Source organism: Pteropus medius, unplaced genomic scaffold (assembly GCF_902729225.1).
Source record: "Pteropus medius unplaced genomic scaffold, Ma_sr-lr_union100, whole genome shotgun sequence".
Lineage (NCBI taxonomy): Eukaryota > Metazoa > Chordata > Mammalia > Chiroptera > Pteropodidae > Pteropus > Pteropus medius.
In genome coordinates, this window is record NW_024340692.1 from 1,677,794 (window position 1) to 1,691,085 (window position 13,292).

The window sequence follows — 13,292 nt, forward strand, 5'->3', positions numbered from 1 at the left end:
GATTTATAGCTTTTAGTGTACAGATCTTTCACCTCCTAAACATTTAGGAATAAATGTTTAAATTTATTCCTAAACACTTTATTATTTTCGATGCCATTGTAAATGGGATTGTGTTCTTAATTTCCTTTTCAGATAGATTATTGTTAGTGTAAAGAAGCACAACTAGTATTTATATGTTGATTCTGTATCCTGAAACATTACTGAATTTGTTTATTAGTTCTAACAGTTTTTTTTTTTTGGGGGGGATGGTTCTATAGGGTTTTCTACATTTAGGATTATGTAATCTGCAAAGAGTGATAATTTTACTTTTTCCTTTCTGATTTGGATGCCTTTTATTCTTTTTGCCTGTTTGCTCGTGCTAGTATTTCTAGTATTATGTTGAATAGAAATGGCAAGAGTGAGCATCTTTGCCTTCTACAGGATCTTAGAGAAAAAGTTCAGTAAGGTTAGCTGTGGCTTTTCATAAATGGCCTTTATTGTGTTGAGGAAATTTTCTTTTATACATATTTTGCTGAGCGTTTTATCATGAATGAATGTTGAGATGATTCTGTGGTTTTTACCTTTCATTCTGTTAATGGGGTATATCACATTGATTGATTTTCATATGTTAAATCAGCCTTGCATCCCAGGGGTAAATCTCTGTTGGTCATGGTGTATAATCTTTTTGATGTGTTGTTGAATTTTGTTTGCAGTATTTTATTGAGGACTTTTGCATCTATGTTCATCAGAGATATTGGCCTGTAGTTTTCTTTCTTTCTTTCCTTTCCTTTCCTTTCTTTTTTTCTTTTTTGTGATATCTTTATCTGGCTTTAGTAGCAAGGTGATACTGGCCTCATAAAATCAGTTTGAAAGTATTCTCTTTACTTCTTTCTCTTTTTTTGGGGAAGATTTTAGAGAAGTATTGGTGTTCATTCTTCTTTGAATCGTTGGTAAATTCAGCCATGAAGCTATCTGGTTCTGGGTTTTTGTTGTTGTTGTTGTTGTTGCCGGGAGGTTTTTGATTACTACTTCGACCTCCTTGTTATTGGTAAGTTCAGACTTTCTATTCTCAATTCAGTCTTGGTAGGTTGTATGTTTTTAAGAATTTACCAATTTCTTTTAGGTTCTTCAATTTACTTGCACAGAACTGTTAATAATTGTCCCTTATGATCCTTTTTAATTTTTGAGACATCCATTGTAATGGCTCCTCTTTCATTTCTGATTTCATTTATTTGTCTTCTTTTTTCTCTTAGTCTAGCTAAGGATTTGTTGATTTTAATTTTTCAAAAAAGCAACTCAGTTTTGTTGATTTTTTTTCTCTCCTCTATTAGATTTATTTCTGCTTTGATCTTTAATATTTTCTTCCTTCTGCTAACATTGGGCTAAATTTATTCTTTTTTCTAGTTCCTTGAGGTGTAAAGTTAGGTTGTTTATTTGAGAGATGTTTACCACTATGAACTTTTCTCTTAGTACTGCTTTTGCTTTATCTTGTAAGTTTCAGTAAGTTATGTTTTTGTCTCAAGATATTTTTGAATTACCTTTTGATTTCCTCTTTGACCCAGTGATTATTCAAGAGTGTGCTGCTTAGTTTCTATGTACTTGTGAATTTTTCTATTTTCGTTCTGTTACTGGTTTCTAGCATCATTCCATTGTAACTGGAAAAGATACTTGGTATGACTTTTATCTTCTTAAGTTTGTTTAGATTTATTTTGTGGACTAACATATGATCTAACTTGGAGAATGTTCTGTGTGAGGAGTGTGTATTCTTCTGCTGTTGGGTTATAAATTCTGTATATATGTCTTTTAGGTACATAGTGTTATATGTCTGTTTGGTCTGTAGTATTGTTCAAGTCCACTGTTCATAGATTGTCTGTTTGGATGTCCATTATTGCAAGTGGATATTGAAGTCTCCTATTATTGTAGTGCTGGCAATTTCTTCTTTCAGATTTGTCAATATTTGTTTTATATATTTAGGTGCTCTGATGTTGGCTATGTATTTGTAATTGTTGTATCTTCCTGTTGTGTTGATGCTTGTATCATTATTCAATGACCTTCTTTGTCTATAGAGACAGTTTTTGACTTTAAGTCTACTTTGTCTGATATAAGTATAGCTATCATGTTTTGGTTACCATTTACATGGATTATCTTTTTTCATCTTTTCACTTTCAGCCTATGTATGTTCTTGAATTTAAAGTGAGTTTCTTGTAGACAACATACAGTTGGATCTAGGTTTTTTATCCTCTCAGCTACTCTATTTTTTTTAATTGGGGAATTTAGTCAATTTATATTTAAAGTAGTTGTTCATAGGGAAGGATTTATTATTGCCATTTTGTTGACTGTCTTCTGTTTGTCTTGTAGTTCTTCTGTCCCTCTTTCTTGCTGTCTTCCTTTGTGTTTTTTTAATTGATGCGTTTTGATTCTTTTCTCTTTATTTTTTGTGTAACTTCTATAGGCATTTTCTTTGTGGTTAACAAGGGGCTTACGTAAAATATGTTATAGTTATAACAGTTTATTTTAAGCAGATAAGTTCACTTGCATATAAGAACTCTCTGCTTTTACCTCTTCTCCCCTCACATTATATGCTATTATGTCATAATTTAAATCTATTAATAGTATGTATTAATATAGTTTAGTTATAGTAGTCAAAATAGAATATGAACTCATATAGTGTAACTTCTGGGTCTACTTTCCTAGTTATAGGTCACACTGTCCCCCTAAAAATATAGAATGGTTCTGTCTTTGGTCTTCAAGTAGATGAAGGAATCAGTGTCACTCAGTATCCCTCATTTGGAATGAATCATTATCATCAGGATACTGAAGTTCCCTAAGTTAGGATACTCCATATCTGCTAGAAACACATTTATCATAGTACTATACCGTACAAATTGAGGTATTCCATTCTTCCATTCATTCAAAAAATATTTGAATACCTACTATGTGTAGGACATTGAGTTAACATGTGTGCAGGATAAGAAGTTAACAAATGGTCTTTGCTCTAGTTTATGGAAATAAAATGTACAGTAAAATGGCATAATACAAAATAGTGTGTGGAATATCTCATTATGTTCAAACTTGATTTCATCTCTTGTTGACACCTGTTCTGGAGTCCCCAGTATTTACTTCACAGGTGCACTGATCTTATTTCATTATCACTCTATGGATGCCCTTCATCTTTCTCTTAAGTACCCTTTTTCCTTGATCCCACATGTTCCTCATTTTTGGCTTATTCACTTGTTTGGTGGAACACAATTTTCCAGTAGCTTCCTATTAATGAGTATGAGGGCAGTAAAAGTTTTAAAACATTGCATGTCTGAAAATGTATTATTACTCATACTTGATTGGTTGGAAATAATGTTCTCACACAGTCTTGGAGGTGTGCTCCATTGTCTTTTAGCTTTTAATAAGTCTGATGCCTGCTTTTTTGTATTTGACCTATTTTTTTCCTCTCTAAAAACTTAGATTTTCCCATTATCTCTCATGTTCTTGAAACTTAATGATAACTGGCATCGTTGAACCCCAATTTTCATTGTAATGGGCTCTCCAACGTCCTTTAATTCTGGAAAATATTCTTGAATTTTTTGATAACATATTTCTTCTATATTCTGTTCTCTCTTATCGATACTCCAATGATCTGGATTTTGAATCTCACTGACTATTCTCTAATGCTCTTATATTCCCTTCCTTATTTTCTACTTGTCTTTTTGTTCTACTTTTCAAGAGATTTTTCTCATCTTAATTTTCCAACTCTTCTTTGAAATTTAAAATTTTAGTATCATATTTTTAATTCCCAGACTATTTCTTATTCTGATATTTATATTTTTAAATTTAAAGTTATCTTTTAAAACAAATTTATTTATTTAAATTAGTTTTAAGTATACAGTATGTTGGTTAGACAATGTTCATAAAATGATCCCCCTTAAAGTTATTATTAAAAATTTTTAATTATGTTTATTGGGGTAACATTGTATTTTTAATTAAGTTTATTGAGGTTACATGTAATTATATAATTATATAAGTATATAATTTTCAGGTGTACATTATCATTTGACAACTGTATTTTCTATTGCGTGTTTACCATCCAAAGTCCAGTTTCCTTCAGCTACCATATATTTGATCCCCTTTACCCACATCACCCTCCCCCTAAACCCTATATATGACCTCCTTTATTCTATCTACCTCCCTCCTCCTCCCCTACTCCACTAGTAACCACTAGTCTATAGTTCTCTGGTAACCACTAGTGTATATTCTATGTCCATGAGTCTCTGTTTGTTTGTTCTGCTCATTTGTTGCTTTTAGGTTTATGTCACACAGATAAGTGACAACATGTGATTTTCAACTTTTTCTATCTGGCTTATTTTGCTTAGCATGATTATCTCGAGGTCCATCCATGTTGTCACAAATGGTAGTATTTCATCTCTTCTTATGGCTGAGTAATATTCTACTGTATATATATATATATATATGTACCACAGCTTCGTAGGACACTTCGGTTGCTTCCATGTCCTGGCCACTGTGAATAATGCTGCTATAAACATCAGTGTGCAAGTATCTTTTCGGATATGGGTTTTTAAGTCTTTGGGGTAAATACCCAGTAGAGGGATTGCTGGATCAAAGATAGATCAATTCTCTGTTTTTTGAGGAACCTCCATACTGTTTTCCAGACCAATTTGCAGCCTCACCAGCAGTGTATGAGGGTTCCTTTTTCTCTGCATCCTCTCCAACATTTGTTATTACTTGTCTTGTTGATTATAGCTATTCTAACAGGTGTGAGATGGTATCTCATAGTGGTTTGGATTTGCATTTCCTTAATAGCTAGCAATGTTGAGCATCTTTTCATATATTTGTTGGCCATTTGTATGTCCTCTAGGGAGAAGTGTCTGTTCAGGTTCTCTGCCAATTTTTTGATTGGATCATTTGTTTTTTTGTTGTTATTGAGTTGTATGAGTTCTTTATATATTTTGGATATTAGGCCCTTATTGGATGTGTTGCTTGCAAATATATTTTCCCATTCTGATGGTTGTCTCTTTACCTTGTTGACGATTTCTTTTGCTGAGCAGAAGCTTTTTAGTTTCATGTAGTCCCATTCATTTATCTTAGCTTTTACTTCCCTTGCTTTTGAGGTCAAATTCATAAAATCTTCTTTAAGTCTAAGGTCCTTGAGTTTAGTTTCTATGTTTTCTTCTATGCATTTTATTGTTTCAGGTCTTATATTTAGGTCCTTCATCCATTTTGAGTTAATTTTGGTGTGTGGTGATAGACAACAGTTTAGTTTCATTCTTTTGCAGGTGGCTTTCCAGTTTTCTCAACAACATTAATTGAAGAGACTTTCCTTTCTCCATTGTATGTTTTTTTGCTTTTTTATCGAAAATTATTTGCCCATATAAATATGGGTTTACTTCTGGACTCTCGATTCTGTTCCACTGGTTCGTGTGTCTGTTTTGCTGCCAATACCATGACGTTTTGATTACTGTCGCTTTGTAGTATAATTTGAAGTTGGGCAGAGTGATGCCTCCAGCCTAGTTCTTTTTTCTCAGGATGGCTTTGGCAATTTGAGGTCTTTTGTGCTTCCATACACATTTGATGATTTTTGTTCTATTTCTATTTTCTAAAAAATGCCAATGAGATTTTGATGGGGATTTTATTAAATCATATAATGCTTTAGGTAATAAGGACATTTTAACTATGTTGATTCTTCCAATCCAAGAACACGGAATATCTTTCCATTTCTTTGTGTCTTCTTCGATTTCTTTTACTAAGGTCTTATACTTTTCATTATATAGGTCCTTCACTTGTTTCATAAAATTTATTTCTAGGTATTTTATTCTTTTCATTGCAATTGCAAAAGGAATTATTTTTTCCACTTCTTTTTCTGACACTTCATTATTAGAGTATAGGAAAGCTATGGATTTTTGCACGTTGTTTTTGTATCCAGAGACTTTACTGTATTTGCTTATTGTTTCTAGTAGTGTTCTTGTGGAGTCTTTAGGGTTTTCTATAGAGAGAATCATGTCATCTATAGTGACAGTTTGACTTCATTTACTATTTGGATGCCTTTTATATCTTTCTCCTGATTGATTGTACTTGCTAGGACTTCCAATGTTATATTGAATAAGAGCGGACAGCCTTGCCCCGTTCCTGATCTTAGAGAGGTTTTCAGTTTTTCACCATTAAGAATAATGTTGGCTGAGGGTTTGTCATATATGGCCTTTATTATGTTGAGGTACTTTCCTTCTATACCAATTTTGTTAAGTGTTTTGATCATAAATGGATGCTATATCTGTCAAAGGCTCTTTCTGCATCTATTGATATGATCATATGATTCTTATTTTTTAATTTGTTTATGTGGTATATCACATTAATTGATTTGCATATGTTGAACTATCTCTGTGCCTCCAAGATGAAGCCCATTTGATCGTGGTATATAACCTTTTTAATATGTTGCTGTATTAGGTTCGCTAGTATCTTATTTAGGATTTTTGCATCTGTGTTCATGAGAGTTATTGATCCATAGTTTTCTTTTTTTGTGTTATCTTTACCAGGTTTTAGTATCAGGGTAATATTGGCCTCATAAAATGTGTTAGGAAGTATTGCCTCCTCTTTGATTTTTTGGAAGAGTTTGAGGAGAATAGGTATTAAATTTTCTTTGAATGTTTGGTAAACTTCACTGAGGAAGCCATCTGGTCCTGGACTTTTATTTTTTAGTAGGTTTTTGATGATTGTTTCAATTTCCATACTGCTGATTGGTCTATTTAGATTTTTCCAGTTCTTCTTGATTCAGTCTAGGAAGGTTGTATTTTTTTAAGTTCTGATCCATTTCTTCTTGGTTATTAAATTTGGTATTATATACTTTCTCATAGTATTCTTGTATGATCCTTTGTGTTTCTGCGATGTCAGTCATAATTTCCCCTCTTTCATCCCTGATTTTGTTTATTTGTGCCCTTTCTCTTTTTTCTTTAGTGAGTCTAGCTAGGGGATTGTCAATTTTATTAACCTTCTCAAAGAACCAGGTCTTTGTAGCATCTATTTTTTCTATCTTTTTTTTGGTTTATTTTCAATTTCATTTATTTTTGCTCTGATTTTGATGATTTATTTCCTTCTGCTGACTTTAGGCTTCATTTGTTCTTCCTTTTCTAGTTTTTTAAGATGAAGCGTTAGGTTGTTTATTTGAGCTCATTCTTGTTTTTGGAGATAGGCCTGTAAAGATATGAACTTTCCTCTTATGACCACTTTTGCCATGTCTCGAAAGTTTTGATATGTTGTACTAACATTATCATTTGTTTCTATGTATCTATTGATCTCTTTATTTCTTCTGTGACCTAGTTATTCTTCAGTAACATGTTGTTTAATCTCCATGTATTTGTGTTTCTTCCTGATTTCTCTCTGCAGTTGATCTCTAGTTTCAAAGCATTATGATCAGAGAATATGGCTGATGTGATTTCAACCCTCATATTTGTTGAGGCTATGTCTTGTCCCAGTATGTGGCTGATTCTTGAGAATGTTCCATGTATCCTAAAGAAGAATGTATAAGCAGCTGTTTTGGGATGGAAGGCTCTGTAAATGTCAATTATGTCCAGTTGGTCTAATGTTTCATTTAAGGATGTTATTTCCTTATTGATTTTCTGTTTGGACGATCTGTCCATATCTGACAGTGAGATATTTAGATTCCCTACTACTATAGTGTTTGGTCTGTTTCTCCCTTTAGTTAGTAATTGCTTTATATATTTTGGAGCTCCCTAATTGGGAGCATAGATATTAATAAGTGTTATGTCTTCTTGGTGCATGATTCCCTTTATCATTATGAAGTGTCCCTCAGTGTCTTTCTTTACCTTTTTTATTCTGAAGTCTATTTCGTTTGATAATAGTACCACTATTCCCGCTTTTCTCTGAATGCCATTTGCTTGAAATATCATTTTCCACCTTTTCACTTTGAGTCTATATTTGTTTTTGGAGCTGAGATGTGTCTCCTGAAGGCAGCATGTGGTTGGGTTTTGTTTTTTCATCTATTCTGCAACTCTGTATCTTTTTATTGGTGAGTTCAATCCATTTACATTTAGGGTGATTATTGAAATATGAGGTCTTCTTATAGCCATTTTATCTTTTGCTTTCTGGTAGCTTGGTGTTTACATTGCTTCCTTGTCCTTATGCTTCTTTTTTTCTTTATTTTGGTTGGCTTTTGTGGGTTTTGCCTCTGATCCTTCTTGTTTTATGTTATATACAACTGTTCTGAATCTTTGGCATGTGGTTACCATTATAAATATGTAAAGGACAGTTACATATAGTCATCTATTTTCTTCTGCCTTATCTCCATTCCCCTTTGCGAATTTGGATCTTTGAATCCCCCATTTTCTGTCATTGTTATCTCAATTTGTTCCTATGTATGCTAAACGTTCATTACTATCTTGTGATAACAATTCTCTTCTTATTTAAGCTTATAATGCCCGATAGTCACTTTACTCCTAATTATGTATTTTTTTTTGTTTGTTTTAAGTGAACTGACTCCTTTCAGTATTTCCTGTAGTGCAGGCCTCATAGTGGAGAATTTCCTCAATTTTTGTATGTCTGGAAAAGTCTGAATTTCTCCTTCATATCTAAAGGAGAGCTTAGCTGGATACATTATTCTAGGCTGGTATTTCCTTTCACTTAATAGTTTAAATATTTGATTCCACTCCTTTCTGGCTTGTAAGGTTTGTGCTGAGAAGTCTGAGGATAATCTAATGGGTTTACCTTTATAAGTTACCGTTTTTTTTCTCCCTGGCTGCCTTGAGAATTCTGTCTTTGTTGTTGGTTTTTGATAATTTTAATACAATGTGTCTTGGTGAAGGCCTTTTTGGGTTGAGATAGTTGGGTGTTCTGTTGAATTCCTGAATTCCAAGCTCCAGTTCATTCCTTAGATTTGGGAAATTCTCGTCCACTATTTGTCTGAAAATGCTTTCTAATCCCTGTTCCTTTTTCTCACCTTTGAGAATACCCATTATTCTAATGTTTCCTCTCCTTATGGTATCAGCTAGTTCTTGAATTTCTCTTTCATTATTTTTCATTCTTCAGTTTCTCTCTTCTGATTTATTTCTAGATTTCTGTCTTCGATATCATTGATCCTTTCTTCCATTTGGTCAACTCTACTTCCTAAGCCCTCTATTTCATTTTTCAACTCTTGCAGTGTGTTCTTCATCTCCAGAACTTCTATTTGGTTCTTCTTGAGGGTTTTAATCTCCTTACTCTGCTCATCTAGTTGGTTTTTCAATTCCTGAAATTGTTGATTTGAGTTGTTTTGGATCTCATTGAGTTTTTTCAGAAGTACCATCCTGAATTCTTAGTCATATAAGTCGCATATTTCTATGTCTGTAAGCTTATTTTCTGGAGATTTTTCTCTTTCTTTCTGAGATGCCTTGTCACCTTGGTTATTCATGGTGTTTAATGGACTATTTCTCCACTTGGGCATTAATGGAAGTGTATTCTACATTTTTTCCAAAAAGAAGATTTATTATACAAAGGTCTCTCTTTAGCCTGTTGCAAAGAAGGCACTTTTCTTTTGGTTTTCAGTAGGTGGCGTCTAAGCATTTTGGATCCCTGCTGTATATAAAGTCTTAATAATGCTTTTTAAATTTTCTTGTAGAGATTTAATCATGCTCACTACCCTCAGTGTCAGTCCCTGTCAGTGTCAGCGACAGTCTTGCCAGTGTTTGCTCAAATTCTTTTGGGGCTCTACGGTGTTCGGTCTTGGAGGGTATGGGGGAAGGGGCCCTCTGAGTTGGGGTTTGGGGACTGCGGCTCAGCCTCAGTTGTGCGGCGGGCAAAAATCAGCTGTTGTTCCTCTGTGGTCCCATCCCGCTTCTTTGTTTTCTGCCCTGATGATTGTGCCCTGCCGTTGGCTGCGTGGAACTCACAAACTCTCCCAGCCAGGGCTGTTCAGGAAAGTAGCCACACCTTTATCCCTCCCCTTCCTCCAACAGGGATCTCCAGCAGCTGTGAGAGGCAGCTTCTTTGTTTCTCCCAGTCCACCACCCAACACCCAGGGTTATGACCTGCGGTAGCTCTTATGCGCAGATCCCACGCTCAGACGTGCTGGTGTGTGGTTTGGGTGTTTTTTGTTGAGTTTTAGATGTTCAGCTTATTGTTGTTTCAAGGGGAGAGATCTGGGGATGTCTCTCACTCCACCATATTTCCAAAGATCCTCTCTAAAGTTATTCTCTTAATTAAACATCTTTTATGTCTCTGAGGGTATTAGTAACATTAAAAAATTTTTCCTCTCTGTTTAGACTTGGTGTGTTCCAAATCCCTTTTGTTCTTTTGTATTGATTTTTCTTTTTTTCTCTCTAGAAACTTTTCTCAGTTGTCTAGTGATCTTTGGCTGTCTGCTCCTATTTAAAGTTATTTAAAGCCTGTGAATAGCACTGGCAGATGTTGAGGTTTATTGAAGGGTGATCTGGCTGGACTTTTTTTTTTTTCTTTTGAGGAAACTTCTGCTGCCTGCATCTTTAGATTTTTTTTCTATTTGGTTGGTATTATTCTCCCAATATTTTTCTCCAGGGCCGGGGTGAATATAAGCCTGATAAATAGTATTCTTTTTATTCTGGGGGAATTAAGTTAGGTTCCTAATATTCAGTTTATAGGCAGATTTCACTTAATCCTCCTGTTTTCTGTATGGTAACTCAGTCCTCAATGTCCTTGCTGTTCCCTCAGTTCAGAGACCATCTGTTTTACTCTTTCCATGGAGTAAAAACTACTAGTCTTTGGTGGGAGAGGAGCAGTTGCCTAGCTATATGGAATTGGGAAGGGATCTGTGAGTCTAATCACTTCTTAAACAGATCTTCAAACAATCCTGTTTTTAGTGCAATCTTTATTCCCACTGATGCTGCCAATTCTTAAATATTTTGGAAGTTCTATGGTAAAAATAATGCTTCTTTCTGGCTTTCCCTACCTCTGGCTAAGGATTCAGCTTTCTTGCATCAGCTAAGTCAGTTACCATTCTTCTTTGTGCTTTTCTGCTTCCTCAAATTTGATGCTATTATCTCATATCCTATCTTTGTTCTTACACTCTCATCCCATTACTCTCAGTTTAGTGGATTTTTGGAGACAGAAAGATAAATCCATGTGTTTAATCTATCACTTTATTTGGAAATGAGGGAAATCTTGACTTAAATTATTCAAAACTGAATAATATTTTGATGATACCGAGAGAGACTTTTTTCAAGGGATTTTTTTTTTTTTACTTAAAAAAACCTTTACATACTATAAAATCATCCACTGTGTGTAAGTGTACATTTTCTTCACCACAGCTCAGTTTTGGAATATTTCTGCCACGCCCCAAATTTTCTCTTGCCTTTGTTTGCCATCAATCTCCTCTCCCACCCTGAGACGCAGGCAGCCACTGTTCTGCTTTCTGTCTCTACAGATTTGTCTTCTTTAGAAATTTCATGTAATTGTAATCATACAACATGTATTTTGTATTATACTTCTTTCTCTTAGTTTAAGGTTTTTGAGTTTTATCCATATTGTTCCATATATTAGTGCTTCATTTATTTTTATATTTTTGCTGAAAAGTATTCCATTATATGAATATACACTACATTTTGTTTGTTCATTCACCAGTTGCTGGCAATTGGAATGTTTCCAGATTTTTATGCTATTATGACTAATGCTACTATGAATGTTCATATTAAAGTTTTTGTGTGGACATATGTTTTCATATCTCTTGAGTAAACATCTATGAATGGAATTGCTGGGTCATCTGGTAAGTATATGTTTAACTTTTTAAGAAACTGCCAAACTGTTTTCTAAAGCGGCCGTACCATTTTACTCTCCAATGTGTGAGCGTTTCATTTTTTTCATAACCTTGGCCACAATGTTGGATTATAGCCATTCTAATAGATATGAAGTAGAATCTCATTATGGTTATGATTTGCATATCCCTAATGATTATCGATGTCATGTATTGTGTTGGGGGTCCTGAAGATCACACCCAGGCTCAACAATTTGTTAGGAGGACTCAGAGGACTCAGCATGGAGTCACTAATGGCTATGATTTATTACAGTGAAGGGACTCAAGCAAAAGCAGCAAAGGGAAAGGGCAAATGGGGTGAAGCCTGGAGGAAACCAGGCACAGGTTTCCAAAAGTCGTTTCCCAGTGGAGTCACACAGGATGTGCTCAATCTTTCCAGCAATGAGTTGTGACTACATGTGTGAACTGTTGTCTATAAGGAAAGCTCACTGGGGACTCATGGCTCAAGGTTTTTATTGGGCACATAGGCACCATTTACCTAACATGAACCAAAATTCAGGTTTCCAGAAGGAATGTAGGTGCTCAGCATAAACCATATTGCTTGAACAGTTAAGGCACAGCAAGCTGTTATTATCAGGGAGTGATGGGAATGCTCCAGAAATCCAAGGGCAATCCTTGCAAGCAAGACTTTCCAAGGATAGCAGTTTCAGGTTTGCTTTGTTAACTCCTTTCTTCGCAAATATCTTTTCATGTGCTTTTGAGGCATTCGTGTGTTTTCTTTGGCGAAATCGCACTTTTTTAAAAATTGTATTGTGTTATTATGAGTTGTAACAGTTCTTCGTTTATTCTGGACACAAGTTCTTTATCAGATAAATAATTTACAAGTATTTTCCCAGTCTGTACTTATCCTTTCATTCTCTTAACAATGTCTTTTGAAAAGTAAACTATTTTTATGAAATCTGATGTTATTTTTATGGATGATTTTGGTTTATATCTGTCCAACTGATGGTCACTAAGATTTACTTATTTGCTTTCTTCTAAATGTTTTATAGTTTTAGATTTTACATTTAAGTCTATGATGCATTTTTGAGTTAATTTTTATATGAGGCAGTGTGAGAGTATACGTTTTTCTTTCTGCATATAAATGTCCAATCATCTCAGCATCATTTGCTGAAAAGACCATCCTTTCCTAATTGTCTTGTCACCTTTTTTGGAAATTAACTGACCATAAATATAAGAGTTTAATTATGGACTCTCTCTTCTGTTCCTTGGCCTATATGTCTATCTTTAGCCAGTATCATACTGTCTTGATTACTTTAGCTGTAACTTTGATAAATTTTGAAATTTCTTCTTTGTTCTTTTTCTCAATGATCTGGCTATTCTTTTTATATAAATTTTTAGGCTCAACATGCCAATTTCTATTAAAAATAGTTTGCTGGGATTTTGATAGGGATCACTTTGAATCTTTAAATCAATTTGGGGGAGAAATGCCTTCTTAACAACACTGCGTATTCTGATCTATGCACTTGGTATATTTCTCCATTCATTTAGATCTTAATTTCTCTCAGCAATGCTTTTTGCACCTTTCACTGTA